The following is a 9812-nucleotide window of genomic DNA, read 5'->3' as shown; positions in this document are numbered from 1 at the left end:
TTTAATGAAAATATTCCACTGTGAAAGAATTTTCAAAGCTATATCTGACTATTTAGCTTTTCACCCGGAAATGGAAAAATAATGTTTCATTGTTTTGGGAAATTGAACCCATAAGGGGGTGGAATAGGGGCACACTGATTCAGTGACACATCTGGCCAAGCCCAAACCGATAAAGATACTAACTTGAAATGTGGAAGCTGTGTGGATCTACTGCAGGCATCGCTTAGGAAGGGATTGTTCGAAATTACTCTCCCAAGCAGGTTAACAGGGGATGAAAGGCTCTCAGGGGATGAAAGGCTCTTTGAAAATATATCACTATTAAGGCAATTTTGAAGCTAGAACTACAAAAACTGATATTTGTATTCTCAGTCAGAAGTAAGAAAATAAGCGTTTCAACATTTTTGGATATTCAACAGTTAAGGGGGTAAAAAAGGGCATGAAACTTTGTAGGAAAATATTTCTTAGATTAAAAAAATTAAAGATAAATCTATGAAAACTGGTGTTTCACTTTTTGGTTACATACAAAGAAATGTGTGGTAGGGGATGAAGTGTCTATGGAAATACCACCACAAGAACGCAAAATCCATGATTAACAAAGACGTGGGACTCCAGCTACCAGAATCGCTTTATGGTCAGTAGTATATATGGCAAAGAGCATGCTTCTCTGACATTATATAGCGTGAAAAGCTTATAATATGTTGCAGTATGTGAAAAACATAAAAAATTCGATTACAGAAAAACAAAGAAATGTACATCTACATCGACACTCGGCAATCCATCGTACGGTGCGTGGCGGAGGGTACCCTGTACCACTAATTGTCATTTCCCCCCTCCCCTGCTGCTCTCGTAAACAGAGCGAGGAAAAAACGACTACCTGCACGCCTCCGCCTGAGCATCAATTTCTCGTACCTTGTCTTCGTGGTCCCTACGCGAAGTATATTGGCGGCAGTAGAATCACTCGGCAGTGAGCTTCAAGTGCCGGTTCTCTAAATTTCCTCAGTAGTGTTTCTCGAAAAGAACGTCGCCTTCGCTCCAGGGATTCCCATTTGAGTTCCCGAAGGACCTCCGTAACACTTGCGTGTTGTTCGAACCTAGCGGTAACAAATCCAGCCGCCCGCCTCTGAACTGCTCCGATGTCTTCCTTCAGTCCGACCTGCTACGGATCACAACCAAACACTCGACCAGTACTCAAGAATATCTCATACCAACTTGCTATATGCGGTCTCCTTTACAAGTGAACCACTTTTTGCTAAAATTCTCCCAATAAACCGAAATCGACCATTCGCCTTCCCCTACCACAGTTATCACATGCTTGGTCCATTTCATATCGCTGTGCAACGTTACGCCCAGATATTTAAATGACTTGACTGTGTCCAGCAGGACACTAGTAACACTGTATCCAAACATTACAGGTTTGATCTTCCTACTCTTATCCGCATTAACTTGAACTTTTCCACATTTACGTCTAGCTGTCATTCACCACAGTCATACAGTATACACGAGCGAAGCAGTGGGCGCTAAACTAGTATAATATGATCCATTAGGTTCAAAAGTATTTTTAAAAGGTTGTAACGTTCACTGCCTCCAAGGAGTTAATTACCTTCGTGGTTTACGCGAGCGGAAGACACAGTCGCCTTTTTCTTCTCTTCAGCAGGTCTAATCAGAGCGACTCCGTATTTGGCGGCGTGGCACAATACAAGTTTGGAACTTTATTTCGAGATGTTGTCTTCAACAAGCTAGGTAACACGTCGTCAGGCTTCACGGCCCTTCGTTAGTGCTTACATTTATAACCGCACATCAAAGCTTGAAGGTCCACCGGCGGGCGAGGGAAGCGGGATTACTACCACTGACCAGGTGACTCCGGAGAAACTTGCATGCGCTACTGCTTTTGTTAGAAATTCCACACTTTTCTAGCAAATTTTGCTGTCATACGTTTCATACCTAAAACAATAGAAAAACTCATGGAAAGAGTGAATTTCTATGCCAACTTCTCTCACTGCGGTTCGGCGATCGTAAATAACTATTTCTTTCACTTTTTCCACAGTTTCGTCTGTTGATAAGTTTGGGATGTCTAGAGCACTCGTCATTTGCAACGCCTTCACAACCTTCTTGGAAATGCTCATATCACTCGCAAAACCTTCTTTTACTCATATCAGATTCGCCAAAAGCAATATTTAACGTTTATAAAACTTCTCTGCACTTTATTCCGTTCTTATAGCAAAATTAAAAAGTACTCTGGTCCAATTTTATGCAAAATAAATAATTGCCACTACTACCAAAACACATGCAACCTTTTTCACAGATGGCAACAGACTAAATATCTCATATAGCTAACACTGTACACATACTTTTCACACCTGTTTACCAACACTACAACGAAAAATGTCGCATATCGGACTAATACATTCCCCATTATTTTTAGAGCGTACGCAATATATCAATTTGGAAACTTCACAGCTAACTTCCAGAGAATAAAGTAGCATAACAATTAAGTCACGAAAATGAATTCACAAGCAGAACCAGAAACCACGGGGAAATGAATACGGCACGGCGGAAATAATTCAAATAAATAGCATTCCCTTCGTTTGCACGATAGTAAAGCCACTGTTTGCAAACTGGTGTTCACAATTGTAGTGCTTGATAAAATATTGGTAACTGTGAGTACACCCTTCGATTTAAAAGGAAGGAAGATTAGGTCTAACATCCCGTTGATATCGAGGTCTTTAGAGACAGAGCACAACCCCGGATTGTGTAAAGATGGGGAAGGAAATCGGCCGTGTTCTTTCAAAGGAACCATCCCGACATTTGCCTGGATCGATCTACGGAAATTACGGGTAACCTAAATCTCGATGACCGACGCGGGTCTGAACCGTCGTCCTAAATGCGAGTCAAATGTGCTGACCACAGCGCCGCCTCTCTCGGTCTTCGAGTTTATATCGTATAAATTAAGAGCGTGACTCATGACCTTCTCAGTCCTTTTTTTTTTTTTTTTTTTTTTTTTTTTGACGTGTGCTTTTCCATGGTTATATTATTCTGAAACAATTTCTTGGACCCACAATGGGTGGACAACTTTTTCAAGTACGGCACTTGTCGGTTTGGCAATGCTTTCAGCACGCCTTGTCAGTTGCACTCCCTTAACGAATAGCGTCACTGTTTTTGTCAGTGATTGTTACTGATGCGTTGAGCACAGATCTTTCAGTAAAGACTTTCCTGTTGACCCTCAGTTAATGAAGAGGAAACAGAAATCATTCAGGGTCAGAGTACAGTAACATCCATGTTTATAAAGAAAGCAGGTTTGCCTTTTAATATTTCAAAAAAAAAAATCCCTTAACACAGAGATGAGTTTATAAAGGGCAATGTTAAGCAAGTTGTTTCTATTGTATATACTGGAAACAAGAAACCAGCAAAAATTCTTTGCTAAATGCTCGCTGCAAGACAAGCAATAAAGAAGCACGTTTCTGTTATCAGTGGCAACGTTGTGAATAATTTACAAAAGCAATACTACTGAGTATTCAGCAATGAACCCGGTTTTCGACAAGTCTACAGATATCGAAAATCGACCGCAGCTTGCTATATTTGTATGATACTGCACGTAACAAATGACCGAAGGTTACATTGAAGGATATCATTCATGCCTGTGTCATTAAGGAGGCCCTGGATGGTGTTTTAGTCGAAAATTCAATGCCTTTCGAAAAGATTGTCAGTATTGCACACTCAATGATAAGCTTGGGGCTTTTTAAATTCTCGCACATGCCGATTCATATCTGTCGATGCATTATTTACGGAGAACATGTAGCGTCAAAAATGTAGATTGTACCAAAAAATTTCAGTTTCTATGTTTCTTCACTTATGTTAATTATTATCTTCTAAATAACGCGGCTCTCTTCGAACCAAAGGAATGGTTACTGGCCATCCCTCTAGCTAACGCAATGCACTGTTCACTGATGTAAACCTGTCACATTATTATTATTATTATTATTATTACGAGAGGCGTTCAATAAGTATTGCAACGACTTTTTTCTGAAAGCAGGTTGGTTTAATCCAGGATTCCAATACACTATATTATTCCCTACTCTTTTGGCTACCAAATCGTATTTTTCAGCATTATCTCTGTTCAGTGTGACGGCCTTGGGCGTCACCTGGCTGGGAGGGCCCGCATGGCCGCGTGGCACCTATTCTACTGGTCGACGTCGGAGCAAACGTCTTTCTGCGTCAGTAACGTCTCCATCATCCACGCACTGTTTCCCGCGCATTGCATCCTTCATTTGGATCAAAGTGTGGAAGTCGGAAGGTTCGAGATCCGGACTGTAGGGTGGCTAAGGAAGAACAGTCCAATTAAGCTTCGAGAGCTCTCTCGGGCGGGCAGATTTATGTGAGGCTTTTCGTTGTCATGGAGAAGTTCGATTGCATTTTTGTGGTTACGAGCACGCTGAAGTCGTTTCTTCAGTTTCCTGAGGGTAACACAATACACTTCAGAGTTGATCGTTGCACCATGAGCGAGGAAATCGAACAGAATAACATCTTCAGAGCCAAAAAGACACTCGCCATGACTTTACCGGCTGTGGGTGCTGCTTTGAACTTTTTCTTCAGAGGAGAGGTAGTGTGGCGCCATTCGATGGATTGCTGTTTCGTTTCCAGTTCAAAGTGATGAACCCATATTTCATCGCCTGAGAAACTGTTCAACAAAAAATTCATAAAGCGCAAGCAATTCCGCACAGATGGTTCTTTCTTGCTCTGGGGCAGCAGCCTTTTCAGTAGTTGCAGGGGCAACAGTTTGGATGATTGACTTACCTGGCCTTGCAACATTAACTAAAATGGCTTTGCTATGCTGGTACTGCGAACGGCTGAAAGCAAGGGGAAACTACGGCCGTAATTTTTCCCGAGGGCATACAGCTTTACTGTATGATTAAATGATGATGGCGTCCTCTTGGGTAAAATATTCCGGAGGTAAAATAGTCCCCCATTCGGGTCTCCGGGCGGGGACTACTCAAGAGGATGTCGTTATTAGGAGAAAGAAAACTGGCGTTCTACCGATCGGAGCGTGGAATGTCAGATCGCTTAATCGGTCAGGTAGGTTGGAAAATTTAAAAAGGGAAATGGATAGGTTAAAGTTAGATATAGTGGGAATTAGTGAAGTTTGGTGGCAGGAGGAACAAGACTTCTGGTCAGGTGACTACAGGGTTATAAACACAAAATCAAATAGGGGTAATAAAGGATTAGGTTTAATAATGAATAGGAAAATAGGAATACGGGTAAGCTACTACAAACAGCATAGTGAACGCATTATTGTGGCAAAGATAGATACGAAGCCCACACCTACGACAGTACTACAAGTTTATATGCCAACTAGCTCTGCAGATGACGAAGAAATTGATGAAATGTATGATCAAATAAAAGAAATTATTCAGATAGTGAAGAGAGACGAAAATTTAATAGTCATGGGTGACTGGAATTCGGTAGTAGGAAAAGGGAGAGAAGGAAATATAGTAGGTGAATATGGACTGAGGCAGAGAAATGAAAGAGGAAGCCGTCTGGTAGAATTTTGCACAGATCACAACTTAATAATAGGTAACACTTGGTTCAAGTATCATATACATGGAAGAACCCTGGAGATACTGAAAGGTATCAGACAGATTATATAATGGTAAGACAGAGATTTAGGAACCAGGTTTTAAATTGTAAGACATTTCCAGGGGCAGATGTGGACTCTGACCACAATCTATTGGTTATGACCTGTAGATTAAAACTGAAGAAACTGCAAAAAAGTGGGAATTTAAGGAGATGGGACCTGGATAAACTATAAGAACCAGAGGTTGTACAGAGTTTCAGGGAGAGCATAAGGGAGCAATTGACAAGAATGGAGGAAAGAAATACAGTAGAAGAAGAATGGGTAGCTTTGAGGGATGAAGTAGCGAACGCAGCAGAGGATCAAGTAGGTAAAAAGACGAGGGCTAGTAGAAATCCTTGGGTAACAGAAGAAATATTGAATTTAATTGATGAAAGGAGAAAATATAAAAATGCAGTACATGAAGCAGGCAAAAAGGAATACAGACGTCTAAAAAATGACATCGACAGGAAGTGCAAAATGGCTAAGCAGGGATGGCTAGAGGACAAATGTAAGGATGTAGAGGCTTATCTCACTAGGGGTAAGATAGATACTGCCTACAGGAAAATTAAAGAGACCTTTGGAGAAAAGAGAACCACTTGTATGAACATCAAGAGCTCAGATGGGAACCCAGTTCTAACCAAAGAAGGGAAAGCAGAAAGGTGGAAGGAGTATATAGAGGGTCTATACATGGGCGATGTACTTGAGGGCAATATTATGGAAATGGAAGAGAATGTAGATGAATATGAAATAGGAGATATGATAGTGCGTTAAGAGTTTGACAGAGCACTGAAAGACCTGAGTCGAAACAAGGCCCCCGGAGTAGACAACATTTCATTGGCGCTACTGACGGCCTCGGGAGAGCCAGTCCTGACAAAACCCTACCATCTGGTGAGCAAGATGTATGAGACAGGCGAAATACCCTCAGACTTCAAGAAGAATGTAATAATTCCGATCCCAAAGAAAGCAGGTGTCGACAGATGTGAAAATTACCGAACTATCAGTTTAATAAGTCACAGCTGCAAAATACTACCGCGAATTCTTTACAGACGAATGGAAAAACTAGTAGAATCCCATCTCGGGGAAGATCAGTTTGGATTCCGTAGAAATGTTGGAACAGTTAAGGCAATACTGACCCTACGACTTATCTTAGAAACTAGATTAAGGAAGGGCAAACCTACGTTTCTAGCATTTGTAGACTTAGAGAAAGCATTTGACAATCTTGATTGGAATACTCTCTCTCAAATTCTGAAGGTGGCAGGGGTAAAATACAGGGAGCGAAAGGCTATTTACAATTAGTACAGAAACCAGATGGCAGTTATAAGAGTCGAGGGGTATGAAAGGGAAGCAGTGGTTGGGAAGGGAGTGAGACAGGGTTGCAGTCTCTCTCCGATGTTATTCAATCTGTATATTGAGCAAGCAGTGAAGGAAACAAAAGAAAATTTCGGAGTAGGTATTAAAATCCATGGAGAAGAAATAAAAACTTTGAGGTTCGCCGATGACATTCTAATTCTGTCAGAGACAGCAAAGGATATGGAAGAGCAACTGAACGGAATGGACAGTGTCTTGAAAGGAGGGAATAAGATGAATATCAACAACGGCAAGACGAGGATAATGGAATGTAGTCGAATTAAGTCGGGTGATGCTGAGGGAATTAGATTAGGAAATGAGACACTTAAAGTAGTAAAGGAGTTTTGCTATTTGGGGAGCAAAATAACTGATGATGGTCGAAGTAGAGAGGATATAAAATGTAGACTGGCAATGGCAAGGAAAGCGTTTCTGAAGAAGAGAAATTTGATAACATAGAGTATAGATTTAAGTGTCAGGAAGTCGTTTCTGAAAGCATTTGTACGGAGTGCAGCCATGTACGGAGTGAAACATGGACGATAAATAGTTTGGACAAGAAGAGAATAGAAGCTTTCGAAATTTGGTGCTACAGAAGAATGTTGAAGATTAGGTGGGTAGATCACGTAACCAATGAGGAGGTATTGAATAGGATTGGGGAAAAGAGAAGTTTGTGGTACAACTTGACTAGAAGAAGGGATCGGTTGGTAGGACATGCTCTGAGGCATCAAGGGATCACAAATTTAGGATTGGAGTGCAGCGTAGAGGGTAAAAATCGTAGAGGGAGACCAAGAGATGAATACACTACGCAGATTCAGAAGGATGTAAGTTGCAGTGGGTAGTGGGAGATGATGAGGCTTGCACAGGATAGAGTAGTATGGAAAGCTGCATCAAACCAGTCTCAGTACTGAAGACCACAACAACATGGTCTTGTGATAGGCGGCGACAAACAGAGAGGCCACGCACCTTTGAGTGTGTCAGGACTACCAATAGAAGCGTACATTTATGCAACGAGGTGTCAGATTGGAGTCCGTCGATCACCTTGAATGACAGTGCACGCACGTTCCAACATTGCAGGAGACACAACTGTTTTTAAGCAAGCCGGCACGTGGGAGATCGGACAGATTTACGCGACATTGTTGCGATGATGACAGATGCCATGCCCAACGACTCACCGTGCTTTTGTTCACTGCTAGCTCTCCGCAGACACTCTGCAATCGCCTATGAATACCTGCGATGCTGTAGTATTCAACCAAAAGAATCTCAATGACAGCTCTCTGCTTGGAACGCACCTCCGTTACGGACGCCATTTTGAAAGCCACGTGCAAGTGCCGCCACCCGTCGTAATTTCATGAAGCTTTAGGACCTGAAGCGGTAATATTCCATGATGCCCCACAAGAAATTTCGCATTTTTCCAAGCGAAATTGGCCGAGAAAAAAATGAGTTGCATTTTACAGAGGGTTCCAAAGAAATGTATCCACTGTTTAGAAGTCCATAACTTGCAAACTAATTGACGCAGTTGTCTCATTTTTTGTTAAAGTGGAATCACTGTAGGTGTTCGGAATGGTTACCATTAACATCCACACACAAACGATGCAGCCGAACTGCAGCACGAACTACTGACGGCAATGTGTTCAGTTGGATATTTGCACATGAATGTACGATGGATTCTCGGAGTTCATCCAATGTGCGTGGCTTTTGTCGATAAACGGCGTCCTTTAGTGTTCCCAATAGGTAAATATCCAGAGGAGTTAGGTCTGGGGAATGTGGCGGATACTCCACAGAACCTAACACGATTTTGGTAGTGGGCTGGGACACCATTTTGTTGAAAGTAAACTCTTCCTTCTCCATACCAGTCTCGGATGGCAGGTAAAATGGATGTCTGAAGCTACTGAGGGTACACCTCACCGGTAACTGTGCTGTCAAAGAAGAATGGGCCAATAAAGCCCCGGTAAGACAACCCACACCACACATTTACTCCTGGCTAACTCACGGCTTTGTCTACATGGACGTTCGGATTTTCGGCGGCCCAGTAGATGCTATTGTGGCGATTTACTGTACCATTGAGTTTGAACTGTGCCTCATCAGACCACACAATCATCTCTGCAAACTCTTCATCGTTGCGGACCATCTTAGTAAACCACTCGCGGTACCCTATTCTACGATCTGGGTCGTCCTCGTTCATTGCGTGTAGCAATCGTGGGATGTAGCACTTCCACTTTGCTGTCTTCAAAATTCGCCGAACACTTGAGCGACTCACTCTAGTTTCGCAGACTTCTGTGGTGAGCGAGTGAATTGTTGTTAACACACGACGGCAGTTAACTGGACTTGTTTCTGTTACAGGTCGTGGTTTTTGTACATCTTTAACACAGCCTTCGGCTTTAAATTTATCTCGAATGCGACAAATCGTTAAACGTGTCGATGGTTCTGTTTGATACTCATTTCGCCATTGCCGTTGAATCACATTAATGTTTTCGAACTTAAAATACCACTTCAAAACTGACTTACTTTCATCGAATGTAAGCCCAGCGCCAGCCAAGTTTACTCGAGTAACTAGGTGCAACTAAGAACAAAACACTGCTAACTGGCGACTGTCATCTGACAAAACAAAACAACGCAATACAACGCTTGTGTGGCGATTGTCAGAACTACAAACTATTACACTTCCAAAGATGAGACAACTGCGTCAGATAGTGTGCCAGTTATGGGCTTTTAAACAGTGGATACATTTTTTTGGACCCCTCTGTATATTGAACGGGCCTCGTATTATTATTACATTAAAATATTTTATGGTAGTTAAAAAGCTTATGATTACAATATTGTTGTAGTGGTCTCAGTCCTAACACTGGTTTGGTGCAGCTCT

Source organism: Schistocerca gregaria, chromosome 5 (assembly GCF_023897955.1).
Source record: "Schistocerca gregaria isolate iqSchGreg1 chromosome 5, iqSchGreg1.2, whole genome shotgun sequence".
Lineage (NCBI taxonomy): Eukaryota > Metazoa > Arthropoda > Insecta > Orthoptera > Acrididae > Schistocerca > Schistocerca gregaria.
Note: the sequence above shows the minus strand (reverse complement) of the source record.